Source organism: Ambystoma mexicanum, chromosome 12, assembly GCF_040938575.1.
Source record: "Ambystoma mexicanum isolate Mex_15411 chromosome 12, UKY_AmexF1_1, whole genome shotgun sequence".
In the NCBI taxonomy this organism is placed as follows: domain Eukaryota; kingdom Metazoa; phylum Chordata; class Amphibia; order Caudata; family Ambystomatidae; genus Ambystoma; species Ambystoma mexicanum.
The window spans coordinates 1,063,618,684-1,063,639,354 of NC_090936.1; the positions used below are offsets into that span (position 1 = coordinate 1,063,618,684).

The 20,671-nt window shown below is 46.2% G+C and overlaps 1 protein-coding gene across 2 annotated transcripts in view; it reads right to left on the minus strand.

The window, feature by feature from the left end:
• Window positions 1–20,671, minus strand: part of COPG2 (COPI coat complex subunit gamma 2) — a 621,430-nt gene that overhangs the window by 106,686 nt on the left and 494,073 nt on the right. The window lies entirely within an intron of this gene.

The following is a 20,671-nucleotide window of genomic DNA, read 5'->3' on the forward strand; positions in this document are numbered from 1 at the left end:
TTAAGACCCTTATTTGACTTCACTCCATTGCTCAACTCATTTGTTTTGGGGTACTGGTTGGTAATACTGGTCTCGGGAGAGACTGTTCCCATTTAAGTCAAGGGTATAGCCCTACTACCCCCTCCACCCCCCCTTTATGGCAAGTGGAGCAGAGTATTATTAGTGAATATATATTGTATTTTGTGAAATTTAATAAAATATATTTTTGTATATGAGTGTTTGGGTTGCTCCTGAAATGAAACATAAGGAATAACGAAAGATAGGATGTGTTGATGCAATGGATAGTTGTGGAACAGCCAGTAAAACTGAGCTGTCTCTCTATGGGCACTGTTTTTTGTTGATTTAGGGAGACATTGGTCTGGGCCGTACCTTTTTCAGGTTGAGTAGAGCAGGTGGACAGGAGGGCACACTTTTTGGGTGTGGACCTTCTATTTACCAATGCATGGCAGCGTTTTGTTCATTAGTGTGCTTGAAATGGCTGTCCATGTTTAAGCTCGGTCTTTGTGTTTCACTGTCTTTTTGGCCATCTTTCTCTTTCGGGCAGTGGCCGCTGGTGACGTTTTGAACTGGAGGGGAGCAAATGCACATGTCTAATATGCATGAGCGACCAAGCGCAGTGAGGGAGCTCAAACCAAAGATGGGGGCAGGGGATGGGTTCTGGAAGGTTCCTTCGTCTCCCCCAAGAAAATCTTTAAAACAATGGTTTAAACTGGTGCATTTCACAGCACTTTCTGTGAAAAAAAATTGGGTAAAAAGCCAGAGTTTGCAATTCATTTTGCACAGTAGCACATGAAAAACACCAATTGATGCAAGTTACAAACAGTGCACAGGACCATTTTCAATGTCTTTTTCATTATGCCTTTGCCCACTTATGCCTTTGGCCACAACATATAAAACATTTTATTGTTGGCTGTGTCTATACATGTCTTTGCATGCTGCACTAATATATGTCAGTTTTACCATAGAAGCACCCCCACCAGTAAAGAAATGCCATTTCACAGACAGAAAGCCTATCTAGACTGGCTATCCCAACATAGGCTCATGTACCAAGTAATCAAACTTATGTTTGCTTTTACCCTTGATGCAAAGTACAAATATGCCATAACACACACACAATATACGGCTAGATAGTAGCCAGCAATTTAAGTCAGTCTAGCCACGTAATAACACATCATACTTGCTTTACCCTTGATGTCAAGTAAAAAGTAACAAATGCCATGTCACAGTAAGATAGTAAATACACACTGACAACATAGGCCAAACAACCCACCTAATATCACTTATATTCGCCTTTTCCTTAATGGCAAGCAAAAATGGCAAGCAAAAAATGCCATGGCACATTAAGAATGTGTATGCAGAAACTTGTAGTCCCAGTCTGCATATTCTTTATTAATGTATCATGGCATTTTTTACTTGGCTTTAAGGGTATTGCAAACATTACCTGGCTAGATTGACTCTAATTTAATGTAATCCATGTAATCATGTTTATGTTGTTTGCTTTACCCTTGATGCACAGGGTCCCATCACAAGTTGGGTGTTATCTGGGCGTAATTAGCGTTGAGGGGTATTCGCATTAATGTTAGAGTAGTCGTGCAGAAACCGGTGTATTACGGCGGACAAACGCTCACGTCCCTGGCGTGAACGCTAATACCGCTTAACCCAAATTATGCTGGGATGCATGCTACCACCCTAAATCTCATCGCAAATAGTGCTAGCACCACCGGCAGCAACACGGTGTGCCATTAGAGTGCAATAATAGCGCGCACGGGAAATGCGACCAACGCGGAATTGGAAACACTGCAGTGGCCATTTTGGAAATCCCAATCCATTAAAAGTAGGGGCCCTGGCAGCCATCCAGACCAGCTAAACAGCAAGAATGTCACAGGAGCGTGAAAGGGGCAAGTCAGCCCAGGATCGGCTCCGTAAGCCGAAATTTACAGCGTCAGAGCTCGATGTCCCTGTGGAGGAGGTGATAGGGGGCACTATGACAAGCTGCATGGGGCATGCCAGAAAACGACAACCTCAAGGCGCAGCAACCACATCTGGGGCACCATTAGCTAGAAGGTGTCTGCAGTCGTCCGTGTCCCCAGGGATGGGGAAGACTGCAGGAAGCGTTTCAATGACCTGCAGGTCCGGGTATGGGGCATCCTAGACCAGCACTGGACAGACTGCATGGCAACTGGAGGTTGTTCAACACCACCACCATGGAGCTCATGCCATGGGAGGAGCGTTGCTGCAGCAGCAGCATCATCGACATGTCAGGGATAGAGAGAATCAGAAGAATGGAGGCGCCCAGGAGGCCGAATGCGGGTCAATCCTCCCCAAATACCAAATGTAATGTTAACAGCCCACCGCACTATCCCCAAGTGTGAATATCCATGAGCCGGGCATTGTGACTGGGAGCAGTGTGTCGGCGCCACTGCAGGCACCCACAGCAGCACCCATGTGCCAGTGCACCTAGGCCACCCCCGTGAGTCTGAGCTTTGGGGAGGGCAGCCAAGGGACACATCCAAGTGCCATGCAACACACAGCCATGGCGTGGGCACAGCAGTGCACCACTCCCAGCTAGTCGTGTAAATAAGATACTTGCCAGACAAGAAATGCCTACGCCAACAATGTACCCCTGCCATGCCACCACAGGGAAGCCACATTCCTAAGTGCGTCGCCCTCCAGCACCAGGCCCCATATATACCAACCCACTGAAAAATAAAAGCAGGCCAGGCCCGTACATGAGTCCAACCACCCTGTGTAACCCCCCTAAGTCATGCCATGCATGGCAAAACACGTGATCGAATGTGACCTAATTCCATCCCCTACAGGCACGAAGGCATCATCTGAGGCGTCCAGGAAGGATGAGGAAGCGGGGCCATCTCATTGAGGGCCCACCCACACCTTCACAAGCACCACCACGCCGTAAAGGGCCTCACAGCGCACACCAAGGTGGAAGACCCACCCCACCACTCCACACTGCCATGCCACCACCAAGGGCACAACTCTCCAGGGCCAACCCGGAAGAGGCAGTTGAAACGGCCCCAATATCAACCACCCAAGAGGAGGGAGAGGCAAGCAGCGATGACCAGCAGGCTGCTGCGGCCCCGACACCTGAAGACATGCATGTGCCAGAAATTAGCACACCACCGGAGAGCCATGACCGTGTGGAGGCGTACAGCCCAAGGCCACAGGGCCGGGCACCCCCTGTCGCGCCTATACCACGGTGGCTGGTGAGGACATACCCTTGCATGCCTCATCAGGCAGTTCCACCAGGCAGGACAGCCCCTCCCCAGGCAGGACAGCCCCCCCCCCCCCCCCGAGGCATTACAACCCCACCTTAACATCCCCTACTGGTCCCGTGACCACCGTGATGTCGCGACTGGAACTGATAGTGGCACATCAGCTAAGAATTGAGGCTCTTGCCAGAGGACACAATAGGCATGTGAAGGCCGTCAGCCGTGCCATCAGGGGTGCTACGAAGACAATGGCCAGGGACAATGCCCGCACAAGGATCGTGGTGGAGGCATGCAGAGCATCCCTCATGAGGTTCGGGCAGAGGGTAAGGAAACTATGCGAGGGGCTCTCTGCATTTGCTGAACAAATTAGGGAAACCTATAACCTCCTGCAGCAAATCCAACTGCCTGCCTCCATCCCATCTACCTCCAACACTCCCACGAGGAGTCCCAACAGCGGAGGTCACAGCGCCAGCTGCTACAGCACTCTCCTGAATCGGGTGCACATGGGAAGGGGCCACGTACCAAGTGAATGGACTGTGCACTGTCGGCCTGAGGGGCCATCACATGGACATATGGTTGTGTGGGGGCACGGGGAACTGTGTGCTGGGAAGGTGGTGGAGGGAGGGGGGCGGACAGTGTGCTGCGGTGGGGTAGTGGTTGCAACCATAAACATTAAAACCTGTTGAAAACTGAAAAAATGTGAGGACATTCATGATTGTGTACTAGTGATCTTCATTAATTTATTCATGTGCAGGTTGTGTATTGGGTCCAGTCACTGGGCTAAAAAGAAATTATCTATCTGTGCCTGTCGGGCCAGCCTCTCCTCCCTCCTATCATCCCTGTCTCTATCAGCCATGGCTCTATCCACATGGTCGTCATCATAATCATCACAATCATCCCCTGGGGTTGCCTGTCTGCGTCGGGGGGGGTTAGGGGCACATTCCGCTTGAGGCAAATGTGCAGCACTGCACATGGCAAGACAGATTTCCCACCTTTGTCCGGCCCATACATGAGGGCCCCTCCAGTGCAATCTAGGCATCTGAATCATGCCTTTAAAAGTCGAAAAGTATGTTTGATGCAGATGCGTGTTCAGCTGTGGGCATGGTTGTATGCGTGGTCATGTGGTGTTTGTGGGTCACGCACATGGGTCATCGGCCATGCGAGATGTGGGTATCCTGTGTCACCTGCATGGGTGAAAATTACAACATCAGGCATATGTACCATGCATGGGTCTGCAGAATCAGAATGGTTTGCCTTTATGCACCGTGGGCATTCCTGCGTGCAACAGGGACATACAATGTGTATGTGGAATGGCACGAATTGAACTGGATTTTGGTGAAACGCGCTCTGTCTCTCTAATGTTTGAAAGTCATATAGTATTTAACAATTCATGCTCAGTCCTGCAAATGTATTTTCCAAAAATTGTTTATTCTTAATTTGGTCAGCTGACACGTGTTCAGACCTTCAAGGCTGACAGAAAATTAAAGATGTCTTTGATAAGTAAAATGGAGATATTGTACAGATAATATTTGCAAATAGTGCATATAGTGATAAAAAGAAGAAATAATATCATGGTGTGTGTGTATGTTTGTATGTTTATTACATGGACAGCAGTAGCGGCCATGCACTTATGGTTAAGTTGCTAAACCCATAGGAAGAGCACTTTTTGCGTGTCTTATAACCTTGCTAACCATGGACTAATCCTCACCAAACTTTGCAAAAGTAGTATACGGCCCACTCTGAATTCCTTTGCAAAGTTTGGTGACTTTTGGCCAAGGGGGGGGGCAAAGTTATAGGAGGGGGTCCCAAAATTAATTTTTTTCCCATAGACATAATGGGGAAAAAAAACTTTGCTCACGCCTACAGCCGAATCCGCTGGACGGATTTTCACCAAATTTGCAGCAGGAGCGGCACATTGTGCTTTTGTTAATTTGGTGTAAATCCGTCCAGTAGTTTTTTTCTAAACTACCCAAATGTAAGGCAAAAAAATTTATGTTAGGTCCGCGGACTGGCCTCAGATTGGCCAGAAAATTCAGATTTTTGCGTGGTCCGCAGACATCGGGATGGGGCCGCTGATTGGGTGGTGAGAAAACGTGAAATGCATCAGTTTTCCTAAAACGCCCCGCCATCTTGGATTCGCAGACGTTTTTGGGGTCTGCGGACAGCACAGTGAGAACATAAATAATAAAAAAAAAAATAGCATTTCACTTGCCACACAAACTCTGGGGATGTGGGGGGGGGGGGGTGAGGATTGGCTTATAACTTTTGCGCCACTCAATGAAACTGCATTTAATTTTGCAATTCCATTCTAGAACTTATCCTGAATGGTGTTTTGCAAAGTTTTGTGGGATTCTGTCAAGGGGGGCACAATTAGAGGGGGTCCCAAAATATTGTAAAGGCATATAAATGTGGTGTCTTTTGATGAATCTGCACAACATTTGGCAAAACGATTTTGGATCTAGATATAAATGATTTTCTAAATTTTGGTGGGATTTTCTCAAGAGGGTGCGAAATTAGAGGGGGGTCTCAATATTTTTAGATGGCTTATAACTTTGTTGCTATTTGACGAATGTGGACAAAAGTTTTGAGACAGATTATAGACCCCAACCTTCAATGTTTGTGTAAAGACTGAATGGATTTTGTCAAGTGGGGGGTAAGTTATATGACTATTGTATGTACATACATTTTGCCACTTTTTAAAAAATAACACATGTGCGGATTTCGAGCAAACTCGTGAGGAGCATTGGCAAGGACATTGAAGCATGGTTTTGCAAATGTTTTATTTTTTCAGAAGTCTACTAAAGTAGGTACAAAAAAATAGCCATATACCTTTGGTGACTGAGGTATAGCCTGTGGCTGTGGGCAGTAGCCAGATTGTCTGGGTCATGGCATAAGGTCATGACGTGGACAATGTGGCTACTGGCCATGACCGCTAGGGATGAAAAATGGTGTTAAAGTGGCTATGTCTACCTGGGACCGGCTATGTGGTAAAGTTATTCACAGGTAGGATAGGTTTGAAAGGGAAAAAAAGTGCTTGTGGTAATATGTTCATAGAGTTTTTCCAGGCTGCCATGGCAAGGGAAGAGGGGCTGTGTACGGAGCCCCGCCTTCTCTTTCCATGTTGGCTTTATTGGAAAAGGATTTTCCTTCTTGCTGCAGGCCTCCCGCTGTAGGAAGAATAATGTTTTAGCACCCTGGGTTCCCGCTTTGGGAACCAGGGGTGCTAATGGCCTTTATTCCCCATTTCAGGGGCTGCAATGGAGATAATGGTCCGTAGCCCTCCCTATTTATTTATTTATAACACACCAATGCCTGCAGACATCCGGCTGTGCGGTTAGAGTATTTGTTGAGGAAGATGAGGTGGAGGAAGACAGCATACTACTTGCTGAGAAAGGAACAACCTTTCTGAGAGCATTGCGGTCATTGGATTTGGTGTGGCGGCGCATGGAGGTTGTCCCGTAGGAGTACTGACCAGGTAGTCTACGACTGAGTACAAAATTGCACTCCGTGCATTTCACTTTGGTAGCTTTAGCCTTTGGTAAACTCCCAACAGTATCAAAGAACTGGCACACCAATGATTCCATCTTGGTGCTATAAGTAGGCACTTCATCTACCTCATCTTCTTGGTCCTCTTCATTGTCTTTGAAAGTACTGTGCTTTTTTTGTTGTGACGGTCCTCCAGCTGGTGGTGGCTCTTGGGGAGGAGGGATGGCAGGAACTGATGCCATTTTTAAGATAAATAGCAGTTTTGATCAAATTCTTCCAAGTATGTACTGTGTACTAGATTGGTAATGGATAATGAGTACGAAAAGGTGTAGGAGGTGTGCAAGGGAAATTTTGAAGTTGAAAGTTCCTAGATCAGTAGAAAATGCAGTTCCGAACTGTCCGCGGACGGATCTTATTGTGAAGTGCAGACGGGTTCTCGGACACGTCATTATGCAGCGCGCCTGCGTATGGTCATGTGGCACTGTCCGGAAGGTCTGCAATGAAGTCAGATGTTGGAAGACGTCTACGGATGCAAAACTAGTTGAAATAGTTGCAAAAAGTGTATAGAAGTGTTAAAAATGATTCTAGAAGGTGGGAAATAGCAGAGTTTTAAGGTGACACTTTGTAAATTGGACACAAATATTGTTATATCTGGTAAGTATGATATTAGTAACTTGTAGGAAAATAGCATGCACTAGTAAAAACCCATGAAATTCACTGAAAAAACGTTGTTAAAGGGACATTATGGTTAAGTTGCACTAATAAAAACCTATGAAATTCAATGAAAAAACGTTAAGGGGACGTTATGGTTAAGTTACACTAATAAAATTCTAGTATGTAAGTATGTAGAAAGTGATGCATTATTAGCTACTTAGTACATGTTTCACAGTACGGAAAAGTCTGATAAAAGGCATTCACTGTTTTGTTATATAACTTTGGAAAATTACAAATATAGCACCTCTGTGGTGTATGCTGCAGCCAATGCCTACATTTCTGTATGAGTAGGTTCCTGTACTAGAAAGAACACTGCAATGGAATGTTCTTTAGAACACTACATTGCGTAATGAAGTATGTAGATTACACATCTCCCTATAAACCCCAATACATTTTTGCCAACATTACATTCACAAGCCCTTGTATGAAAAGTAAATGCACATGTGATGTCATCAGTGATGTCATCAATATTTGTGATGTCATCTTTGAAGTCCTGGGTGTTAGTCTTAGCAGTGCACGGGGGTGGCGTGAGTCATGGTTGCTTAGCTTACCATAATTGGCTAATTTCAGGGGTTTTTCGATTTTACTTGTAACCATAACGTCCTTTTAACAACTTTTTTTTTCTGAATTTTGGTTTTTATTAGTGCAACTTAACCATAATTTCCCTTTTTTATTGAAATATATATATATGTATATATATATATATGATACATTACTCATCGGAATCATATTTCTGATGCTTGTATCTGCTTAGGTTCACATGTTGTGCAGAGGCCGACATCTAGTGGAAGCTGCAGAGTATTACAGTTTGTTTTTCGAAACTCGAAAATGGGCGTCAACCTAGGGCGTGCCAGTAATACTATCCCTAGTGTGACGTCCACTGTACCCATGATCCCTCACGCAGATTGTATTTTTTCAGACATGAGGTAGCATGAGGAGTAGCGCGAGTACAGAGTGTCCAAGCAGATAAGATTGATAAGACTACAAGCATCCATGCGCCTTCTCTCAGAGGGGAGGAAGGGTGGGCGCATGTGAATTTAAGCAGATACAAGCCTCAGAAATACGATTACGGCGAGTAATGTATCCCTTCTGAGGCTTGTGGAATCTGCTTAGATCACATGCTGTGCATAGATTAGCGAGCAGTGTTAGAAGAAGGAGGTGGGATGTGAGAAGGGTCATGAGCAAATAAATGTCTTAGAACCGCTTGTCCCACTTGAGTATCTGTCTTGGAATGAGTGTCAATGCAGTAGTGCTGAGTAAAGGTGTGAATAGAGCTCCATGTAGCTGCTTTGCAAATGGTGTCAAGGGGTACATTTGCAATGAAAGCCAGGGTGGCCCCAGTGCCTTGTAGAGTGGGCCCTTGGCGTTAAAAGCCTGAGTTATCTGAAAGGGAGTAACACAGCTGGATACATTTGTCTATCCATTTCGACATGGCACCTTTAGAGACGCAATCTCCTTCTCTGCCTGTAGCTACGGAGACGAACAATTGATCTGTCTTCCTTAGTGGTCTGGTCTTGTCTACGTAGTAGAGGACCACTCTTCGCACATCTAGTGTGTGTAGTTTCACCTCAGCAGAGCTTTTGGGTTCTTGGAAGCAGGCCGGTAACTCAATGGACTGGGTAACATGGAATTTTGAAATGAACTTAGGTGAGAACCTAGGGTGAGTTCATAGAACCAGTTTAGCCTTATGAATAGTAAAGAAAGGATCCTGCACTGACAGAGCCTGAATTTCACTGACCCTGCTTATGGATGTAATGGCTACTAAGAAGGCAGTTTTATAGGTGTTAGCTTTATGCATGGGTTCAAAGGGGGGGGGGGCATGAGTTTAGCAAGCACCACATTAAGGTCCCATTCTGGTGGTGGATTCGAAATTGGAGGGGGAAGTCACTTTACCCATTCCATAAAGGCTTTAACCACTGGTACTTTCCACCACAACACCTTGTTATGGGAGGTGGTGTAGGCTAACAGCACCGCCAGGAGTACCTTACCAGCCATGCGTCCAGCAGGGGGAACATGTATGTGACAATATTGGAAGGAGTACAATCAACCCGGTTTTTATTCTGTCACCAAATAACGAATCTCTTCCATTTATCAAAGTAACAGTGTCTTGTGTTTGGTTTCCTTGATTCTTTTAGGATATCCCTACATCTCTGTGGTAGATTGAGATGGCCAAACTCTATGACTTCAGGAGCCATGCTGCCAATTTCATCGAGCTGGGTTGAGGATGCACTGTTTGTTCTTCGTGCTGGTATAGTAGGTTGTGCCAGCACGGGAGTCTGATGGGTTCGCACACTGCCAGTTTGTGCAGGTGCGGGAACCACGGTTGTCTCGCCCACATGGGAGCAACTAGGGTGAGCGTCATCGGTTCCCTGTGCATCTTGTTGACCACCTTCCTCAACAGAGGGGTTGGTGGAAAAGCGTAGGCAAACATCTTCAACCAGTTCATCCATAGAGCGTTCCCCATTAAGTCTGGCTGGAGGGACCTGGATGCGAATCCTGGGCATTGTCTGTTTTCGCTTGTGGCGAATAGGTCTATAGTGGGGAAACCCCACTGTGAGAAGAGGTCTCCCACAACTTCTTTGTGTAGACACCATTCGTGCTCTTCCGGGAGGGGGTCTCTGCTCAAAGCGTCTGCTAGTGAATTGAGATTCCCTGGAACATGTTGAGATGACAGGTGAATGTTCCGGCTGAGTGCCCATATCCAAATTTTCTGATACAACATTGCTGTTGTGCTGTCCTTTAGGATCTGCACTGACAGGTTCGACAGGTGGGGTTCGAACGCTCGAAGCGCTCTGAAGACTGCCAGAAGCTCTAGCAGATTGATGTGATTCTTGGCCACTGTGTGAGACCAGAGGCCCTGCGTGGTGAAGGAGGTGTGCTCCCCATCCTGAGAGGGACGCGTCTGTAGTGACTACAGCTTGTATTTCTTGATCGTAAAAGGGTTTCCCCTTTGAAGGATTCTCCCTTGTCCACCAGCGAAGACTCTGTACTAGTGTTGGCGAAACGACCACTAGATCGTCTCACTGACCACTTGCCTGAGACCACTGTTTCGCCAACCATTCCTGCATGGGTCGCATGCGCAGGCACGCGTTAGGAACCAGGTAAATACACGACGCCATCATGCCTAGCAAACACATCGCTTTGTGCACCCTTATCTGGCGGTCGGACTGATATTGAGGAATTTGCTGTAGTAGATTCCGAATACTTTCCTCTGATGGAAAGGCCAACCCCCTCTTGAGTGTTTAGGACAGCTCCTAGGAACTGTTTGGAGGTGCTTGGCACCAGGCATGATTTTTTCTCGTTGATTGAGAAACCCAATTCGAAGAGGAGGTCGATCGTTCTTTGGACATTGGATCTGCAAATTACTGGGGTCTCCCCCGTGATGAGCCAGTCGTCCAGGTAAGGGTACACTGGGATTGCCTCTCTGCTTAGGTGCGCCGCCACCACCGCCAGTACGTTGGTGAATACCCTTGGAGCCGAGGCTATACTGAAGGGCAGCACCTTGAACTGGTAGTGCTGACTGTCCACCTTGAAGCGCAAGAATCTTCTGTGCGCTGGGAACATGGAAATATGAAAATAGGCATCTTTCATGTCCAATGTTGCCATGTAATCTTTTTAGGAGGGGGATTACCTCTTGAAGTGTAGTCATGCAAAACTTTTGGGGCTTGACATACTTGTTTGCAGGCCGTAAGTCTAATACTGGGCGCATTGTCAGATCTTTTTTTGGCACAAGGAAGTAAGTTGAATAAATACCCTTGATTAGCTGGTTGCCCGGGACGAGTTCTATCGCGTCCTTTGCGAGAAGATTGACGATTTCCTCGAGGAGGATCTTTTGGTGGTCCAGGAGTGTATTTTTTGTCTTGGAGAGTGGTTGCGGGGGCGCTCCAACAGTTCGATGCAGTATCCAGAGGACACTGTGGACAGCACCCATCTGTCTGTGGTGATCCCCTTCCCATCCTTGGGGGAAGGTGGAAATGCGCCCCCCTACTGGGGATGCATGGGAAGGGACCCTGAGCGGAGCGTCACTGTTTGTTGTGAGACGTACCGCCTCTACCCGGGCTGTCTCCATCTCTACCACGGCCCCTCTTGTTACCTCTGGCGTAACTTTGGGTAGTTTGTTGGTTGCCACCCCACAATGTACCTTGCCCCTGTGAGTAATAAGAACCCCCTGGGAATTTTGGCTGCGTGAGCGATGAAAATTATTATTCCCTCTTTGGTTCGTGGGCGTGTTAATTAATTGTCCCAGGGACCTTAGGGTATCGTATTCTTCTTTGACAGTTTTGAGTGCCTCCTCTACCGCTTTGCCAAACAAGACAAGCGTGTCTCTTGATGACAGCGCTCTCTGCGATCAGCCGGCCTGCATTATTTGCTGCGTCGAAAGTCACCTTTAGAATGCACCCGGACACCGATCTACCCTCCGACGCAATCTGGGCTAACTGGCCCTTTAGAGGTTCTGGTGCGGAGACAATGAGGACAGCTACCTGCTCCCATTGGTGACAATTATAACTTGCCAGCAGAGTGGTGGTATTCGCGATTCTTGCCTGGTAGGAGGAAGTGTAGGCCACTTTCCTTCCTAGACCATAAATCCTCTTTCTCTCATTGTCTGGGGGAGCTTCAGATGATGCTAGAGGTGTCCCCGCTCTTTTCCTGGTGGTGGTAACCACCAATGAGTCGGGCTTAAGCTGACCCCTTATATATAGTGGGTCGGAAGTGACGACCCTGAATAATTTTTCAATTCTGGGGTTGACTGCCCGGGGGAGATTAGGGGGAGATTAGGGGCAAGGAGGCAGGGGTCAATTCTGCGTTGGATAGACTTCAGAATTGGTATGGCTTGGGCAATGGACTTCTTGTCTCCCATCATTTCCTCTGCAAAGTCCCTCTCTTCCTGAGCCCCTTGAGTGTCTATCTGGAAGTGCTGATTAACAAAGGGGGTCCTGGGAGTCCCTCTGCCAGACATTAGTCCTGGTTACGAGAGACTTACCCAGAGTCTTTAGCTCACTATCTTTCACAGAGAAGAAATATCCCAAACATATCAGTCTTTGTCCTGACCTGGGACAGTCCAGCACCGAAATGCTAGGCAATTCTCCTCTGAACAAGAGTACCAACAGAAACCCCAGACACGTGTTTCGGTCTGGTTGGACCTCATCAGTAGGGTGGATCTGTGCCTCTCTAAGAATAGTGAGCAAGGGGTCCACGTCTGGATTCCCCTAGTAACTTAGGGTGAGACCCAAAGTTACTTAAATATGCAAATTAACAAAGGGGGTCCTGGGAGTCCCTCTGCCAGACATAGTCCTGGTTACGAGAGACTTACCCAGAGTCGTTAGCTCACTATCTTTCTATCTGGAAGTGCTGTGCAGCTCTAGCTAAGACCTCATTCAGTAGTGGCTGATTATCCACAGGTGAGTCATTTACCGGTGGATCTTTGGGAATAGGTGAGTCTATATTATAGGCCTCTGCCTCGTCTACCTCCTCCTCATCCTGGTCGTCTCTGTAATAATCGGCCCATGTTTGGTCATCCAGTATCTGTATGTCTGGATCTTCGGCATACTGATGGTAAGGTAAAATAGAGAATGGGTCTGAAATCGGACCCTGAGCTAGAGTCTCATTACGAGGTCTCTTACTAGGAGGCTGAAGGTCTTTTGGGTTCTTGGAAGCAGGCCGGTAGCTCAATGGACTGAAGGAGTAGAGGTGTCAGGGGTACTCTGATAGCTCAGAAAATAATCTGGGTTTTTCTCATAGAAATTAGCTAAAGAAGACATTCTTGTCATCACCCTGTCGATGTCATCAGAGCTCCATACCCTGAAACTGGGGATGACCACCTCTTGCCGAGGTTCCTCTTCTATTCCCATATCCTGTGGAGTGGGACAGACAAGTTTAAGTTTAGTGACAGGGTCAGAGGTCTTAGATTGTTGGTTTGGCCTTCTCTGAATCTTTCGAGGCCTGGCGCCGAGATTCAGGGGTAATTTGGGAAGGTTCTGTAGTTTTAGAGGGCGTGCGTCGAGACTCGGAGGCAGACATAGAAAGGACTACCGGAGCCAACTTTTGAGCTGCTTGGGGATAGAGGTCGGTTTTGTCTCCTGACGACCATACCTCCGTAACATTGGGGAGCGAGGCACCCTTGGCAATCGAGGACGGTTGTCGTAAGGCGATCTAGAGCTGGAACGCCCAGAGGACACTATCTGTGGACCACTCTCTTTGTGCCTCTTTCTTCCGATTGCTCGACACGCATGTCGAGTCTCGGCTGGGGTTAGTGTGCTTAGGTGCAATGGAGTGTGTAGCGCTCGTGTCGCAGGTGTCCCCATTACTGACCTGGCGGACAATCCTCTGAGGCCGGGGACTCGCGCTTGGGTGTCTATCGAGGCCCCTGTGCCCTCGCCGTCCGACACGGCAGCGTTTCTGCCATCACTGAAGGAACCCACCGCCTTCATGGCCTTGAGCTGCCTGGCGTAGTGGGCCCAACGTTTAGTGGAGCGGTCCTTTAGTGTTTTAGCTTTAAAGAGCTTACACGCTCTGCAGTTAGCTTCGGCGTGATCCCTAGGCAGACAGAGATTACAAGTGTTATGCTTATCTACCCAAGGGAACTTGCGGTTGCCCTTGGGGCAGAATTTAAATGGAGTATGCTCCATATGTTAGTCTATGGCGTGTGAGTGTATGTAGGAAAATAACAAGTGTATGTCCACCCCCCACTCTCCCTACTTGCAGGGCCGAGGCTAGAGGTCTTCTGAGGCCCGGGCCGAGGCCAGAGGCCTTCCGAGGCCCAAAGTCCGTTGTGCAGTCTCGACGGCTATTCGTTCTTCGGACCGGCGTCGATCTCCGGAGTCTCGACGTGGGATTGAAAGATCAGGGAATTTAAGATGAATTATGACAAAATGGCTGAAAGCCAGGGAATCTCTGCAACTATGCTTCCGACAAGTATGGCGGAAAAATATAATGTGAGGGTCCTACACGCATGAGGGATCATGGGTACAGTGGACGTCACACTAGTATTACTGGCACGCCCTAGGTCGACGCCCATTTTCGAGTTTCGAAAAGCAAACTAATACTCCGCAGCTTCCACTAGATGTCGGCCTATGCACAGCGTGTGATCTAAGCAGATTCCACAAGCCTCAGAAATATATATAGATGAAAAATTGTTTACGAAAGATTACATTTTTCAAAGCCATTGAGTACATTTGTTACGTACCCATCAGTTCATCGATGGAGGGTGATGCAGAAGCGAAAGAAACAGAACACACACAAATTTACCATTGTGATCATATAGATTAAGTATTGTTAGTGTGTAATTCCCACAGTACATAGTTGTGCAATGCACCTCACTTGCACGCAACCATTAAGTGAATATCTGTCAGAATGTATTTGTGAGTCTGAGTGCACCTTGCATTATCCATATGCCCATTTGCAATTGGCGGTTATTGGAAATATTAGTTGTCTATTAGCTAATGATAAAAGCTAAGCCATTGTGTTAATGTTAAGCTGTCCTTAAAAGTTGTTACACCCATTGTGTTCAGTCATCCAAGATTTGTGAGCTATTGGTGGTAAGTGATAGCTCACCTGTCTTTTCCTGGATCAAATGTAAATCCTATTAGCAAGTAATATCAATTAACCCATTGTGTTAGTGTTGTGCTGTCCTAAGAGGTTATTGAAACTTTGGTGTTCCGTCATCCCAGATTTGTGAACTAATGGTGATAAGTAATAACTCGCCCATCTTTTTACGGGTCAGTTGTTAGTCCTAATGGATTAATATAAAATATCTGATGTATTATAATATCAAGTCTCCTCTATCATTGTATAAGAAGTAACCCATTTGACGACAATAGAATTGAAATGATATGCCATACTGTATGATGTCATGTGGCCGCTGTAACAGGACTGTTATAAATATACTCATCGTAAAAGGACTTGGATTGGTTTAAATGAACCTTATTTCAGGTGCATCTGTAAAAAGCCATGGAGTAGTAGTGAGCCGAGTGCTCACCATGGTTAAAATATTCAAATTGCCAAAGAGATATTAAGCTTCAGTGTCGCTTGCCTTAAGTAGACACATGCATAGGCAATAAGTAGAAGTAAAAAGCGCCACCTCAAATCTACTTTAGAGGCACTTTGCCCACTATTTGCTAGCAACGCCAAGGTAATTATATAACATTTAACTCGCGCCATAGAGAATTGGGTTTTATGACAGATTACGAAATCAATTTTCGCTTAAAGCATCATCAACGGCGATGTCACAATATTGTAACAATTACGCATACACAATTATGTATACGTATGCCTATAGTTCTCCTTTCAAGGGGCAACATTGTTCTGAAGAGGTCTGAGCGCGACACAGGGGAACCTATGTGAACTTTGTTGTGAAAGGTCTGAGCCCGACAGAGGGAGGGGGGGCACGTAAAATGGGTTTTTGAAGAGGTCCGAGCCCGACAGAAGGGGACCTATGTGAACTTTTTGTTGAAACATTATTTGGAAGTCTGAAAGAGAGACTTAAACGTGGCATGCCAGATAGGGCTTAATCCAACGTTTTGGAACTGTTTATTGTGTTGAAAACCCGAGCCAGAGCGTCATCCTGCCTACAAGGACCACCGTACTCAGTGCGGTGTAATGTCGGAAGCAGAGCTGATTCAGCCACATTTATGATTTTGAACACAGATTTTTCCTTTGCATACAGTTCTCCATTATACACTTTTTTGTACAAGAGAGAGGGCAGGCATTAGGATTTTGTTAGCATAGGCCATTTTGATTTGACGAACACCACTAGGACTGTTTTGTTTATCGTTTGATGGTTAAGTCTATTCCCATCTTAGTTACAGGGCAAGGTAGGAGCTTTACCAACCCCAGAAACTTCAATAAAGGTTTTACAAATTGTACCTATTGTGTCAGTGTCATACTTGTGATACCATGCCTCCCCATACACTCCTCTTGCCATTCAATGCTTCCTGTGGCTATACCCCCCTTTTTAACTTGTGCTTAAACATTCATTTGTGGCAGGGTTTGTACTTGCCCACTATCCAGATCCGTTCTCCTCTGTGCCTCTCCATGTATCCCAGCAGTATGCTATTGCGTGGGACCATGGAGTCGTGGGTGGATCCAGGGTAGCGGGCCCCAACAGTGGCTAATGATTAGGTCAGGCCAACAGGTCATTGGCATATTCATAGAGTGATAGTGCTTGCGATTTCTATAGACTGTCTCATGTGCCTGGGGTGCAACCAATGCTACATGGGTGCAGTCGATGGCTGCAATGACGTTGGGCACTTGTGCGGTGGCATAGAAGCATGCCTTGAAGTCATTCACCCGGGCCTGGGTTGTTGGCAGTTCAATGTGCAGGTTGACATGGCGCAGCAGGGCACCCGGCACAGGACTGTACTAAATGTTGATTGGGCCATGCCATGCCTTATGGCCACAGAGTGCTGGAAAGTACCAGTCCCCAGGAACTGCAGGACTGCCACCAGCTTGACCAGTGGGGCACAAGTGTGTGGATGGCAATCCTGCTTCCAATATACTTTTCTATTGCGGCCAGCAGGTCAGTGATGGCCGCCCTATTCAGCCGGTACTCTTACCAACTGGGTGTCACTGAGGGCCCAAGGTGATAGCCTGACCCTGGGGATGGGTGGTCTCCTCCTCCTCACCCACGCCCCGTGCTCAGCCCTGGTTGTCCAGCATATGTAGTAACAGCATGTGTTAGGCAAGATTTGGTGCAGCACCTTTTGGTGCACTACAACAACCATGACCTCCTGGCAAAAGGAACCCAACCTTTGGTACAAGTCTGTACTACACAGGTGGGTAGTGTGGCTGAGCAGCCAGGCCAATCGCAAGAGGAAATGTGAGCAGTAGGGTGGTTACACAGAGATTCACAGAAGTATCAAAATAAACACTTACAGTCAAGGTTTCCTGATTAACCAATTACTAATTTAACATTCAGTTGAATAAGCCTTCTTCAGAAGGGGCAATATATCAGTAAGACACAAATACACTCCAAAATACACATTCAGATTCTCTAAACCAGCAAGTACCCATTTGGGATGGCACATAGACACTTCCTACACCCTTGGGTGACTTAAATAGCTAGGACACTGTGGACATTAATTTATCACGGGCATATTTAGAGCAATACTGAGACTGGTGCCAAAGAAAATGATTAGAATAAGACAAGAGATCACATAAATATTCTGAAACAGGTAAGTACTTTTGAACTCCCAATGTAAAGTAAGTTAACCCTTTCCTTGAAGGAAGGTAAAACACACAGTCAGAGGGAAGAAGAGGCATTTAGGGAGCCAGGCCAGCCAATGTCAATGTTGAAGCACTTCTTGTAGGTAAGTAAGTCTTGCACAATGTTTTAGAAGTCTTTGTAGAAAAAGTAGATCAATGTAGGGCCACAAGCTGTTTAGGCTTGTGAGGAGTAAAGATGTAAGCAACTCTACAGAGGCAACCAAGACATGTCTCGACTGAGGACAAGTAAGGCTACACAACAAGAGGTAAGCCCCCTTAGTTTACAGTACCTTTAGTTAGAAGAAGTGGTTCCAGCTGGCTTCTGTTCCTGTGCAGCTCTGCAGATCCTGTTGTTCCTGGGCTTCAGTTGTGGGGACAAGAGGGAGGGGGACACTTGCACTGCAATGGGACGGTCAGCAGCAGCGAAGGGCAAACTTCAATTAAGCGACATATTGCGGTTTCACCTCCTCACATCTCAGCAAATAGCACCACGCAGTTCTCGGCTACCACTTTGGACTTTCCTCACATCTGGGGTCCAGCACTCTGTTGAGGTGGCTCAGGCTTGGTCAGTCCTGCTTCCTGGGAGTCCAGAGGATCTTCCTGGAGCTTGGGTTCTACTTAAAGTGATACACTCAACCTGGTGTTCCTCTCCCTGGCAGTTCGGTTCCAGCAGCAGAAGTACAGCCAGTTTCGAGAAGATGTCCAGACGAGTTCACTTTGGAGTTGATTGGTCCCACCAACTCAAGGGGAGAAGTCGTCCTTGTAGGGCTTCTCTAGTCGAGGCAAATTCAGAGCTTCAGCATAGCAGCAGGGCTTCACCGGGCAAACCAATGGTCCAGGAGTTGTAGTTGGTGTCTCTTCCAAGTTCTTCTTCGGATTCCTTCGTCCAGTGGTCGACTCTGCCTTCCAAGCCAAAATGCCTTGCCTTTTATGCAGGTTTCTCCCATTCATTCCAGCCTAGTTATCAATCAAACAACTGGGTGGCTGTCCTTGGGGGACAGCCAGCCGGCCAATCACCTTTGGGTGCATTCCTGTAACAAAGGGGATTAAGCACAGGCAGTTTCGGGCACCTCCTTCATTTTCTGGCCCTGCCAGACATCCTGGAGCCAGCGGCGGGCTTCACTCGCAAATCCCGCCAAAGACAAAACAAACAAAGGGCCGAAACCTGGTTTGGCGCGCAAAGTAAATCTCAAGGACCTTTCCAGGAAGAAATGGCGAAAAAAGAAGACCAGGGCAATGTTCCTTCTAATTAGTTTTCTCTAAGTGCGGAAGTAGTTGCCTTTCGTGTGCACTTTATTTTCCATGTGCGTAATTGACTCAAAAGGTAAGCCACTTTGTAAGCATGCGTAGTTATTGACTAACCATCTCCGAAGAGAGTTTGTAAAGGACTTGCCCGTTCCAAACCACTGCAATGTTTTACTAATCTGCATAAAAGGTGCATTTTACAAAACGGTTTCTAAACACATAGGTTAAAAAAAATATATTTTATATGCAATTATAAAGAGAATTCATCAACCAGTTCAAGACCGCAAGATGTGCCACAGCAGCTATCAGAGGTACTCCTGTGCAGAGAGAAATGTGTGCTTTCTATCACTGGAAAAACACTCATGTGTTTTACAAAAAAACAAATATTGCTTTTCACAACTTATGTGGCTATCATAAATCAGACCAGATCCAATATTTGCCTGATACAATATTTGCAGATGGAATAAAGGCAACTAAAAGGAATGTGTCAGATAACATGCAAATAGGAGTTAATGTGCCACTTTAATGAACTAATTCAAGGGCCACATGAGAACATGCCTCTCATAATTTGTGTAAGGATGATAATTGCATCAGAAGAACTGCACCTCAGAATATGATGATCAAACTTCCCTGGCTTCTACTTACTATCCACATCATGTTGTCCGGTGAGCTACTCAAAAAAAGTCTCACAGCTGGGAGACATTTAGACCATCCATTTTTAATCGCTAAAAACAGAAAAATGTGCCCAATAAAAAGGGGAAACAATGAACACATAGGAACCAACCCCTGGATTCCGCCCACAAAACTCCACTGATATTTTTTCGATATAAGTGATCAGAAGAGCAGTGGCATAGGACGGAACTCTAATAATATTTCTGACTGATCTCAAGATGAATTTTAAGGGCAAAGAACATCTTTTAATAAACCTAACTTATTCCTGTTGGCAAAGCCAATTATTTTTACCCCCTGAAAAATAATTTCGCTGTAAGTAGGAAGCAAATTCTTATCAAAGCCTTGCTTGTAACCCTGACATAGGAAGTAAAATGACTGGGCACATGTAGCCTATATTTTTGCCCACACATCCTCACCACAGCCTGGACAAAATTTAACAAGACTTGCTGACTTTTTTCTTATTGAGCTCAGTTGAAGTACATCACATATCTAGGTTACTAGCATCAATGCTCAGAAGTACAACAGCTTGAGAGCCTTCTTCTGTAACTAGTGATCCCTCTGTAATCCATTATCAGTTAAATAAGATGCAGGGGGATGTTACAGTCAGTAAACAGAACAAATGGTTACATTGAAATGCACTCAGCAGCTGAGCATAGAAAGAAACAGAAAGTGCAGTCCTCTAGACTGTCCTAGAGTTTCCTTTCCTTCAGCAAACAAACACATTTCCTACACTGTACTGTCCTGCCAAAACAACTAACTTGGTTTTTGAAAGTTACTGATTTGTTCATCACCCGCAAGGAGCGTTTTCCAGTGCCCTTTCACCCATACCCTTCCCCAGCTCCTGTGTTTGCCTCCAGTCCTAGTTGACCTGGCATTGTAAAAAATATGAGAGAGTGTAGCAGTGAAACACTCACTGGGATATTTGCATACCCATAATACTTTGCAAGCAAAATATATTTAGTACCTCACCATGATATCATATGCATTTTAAGAAAATGTCATGAATCTGCAGGCACACAATTACTTTTCAGAGCATACAAGATCGTTTGCAACTTATTCCATCCTTATATTGTAGGGTAGGTTTATACAACTGATAAGTGAAATCGTTTTTGTATAGAATCGAGTTA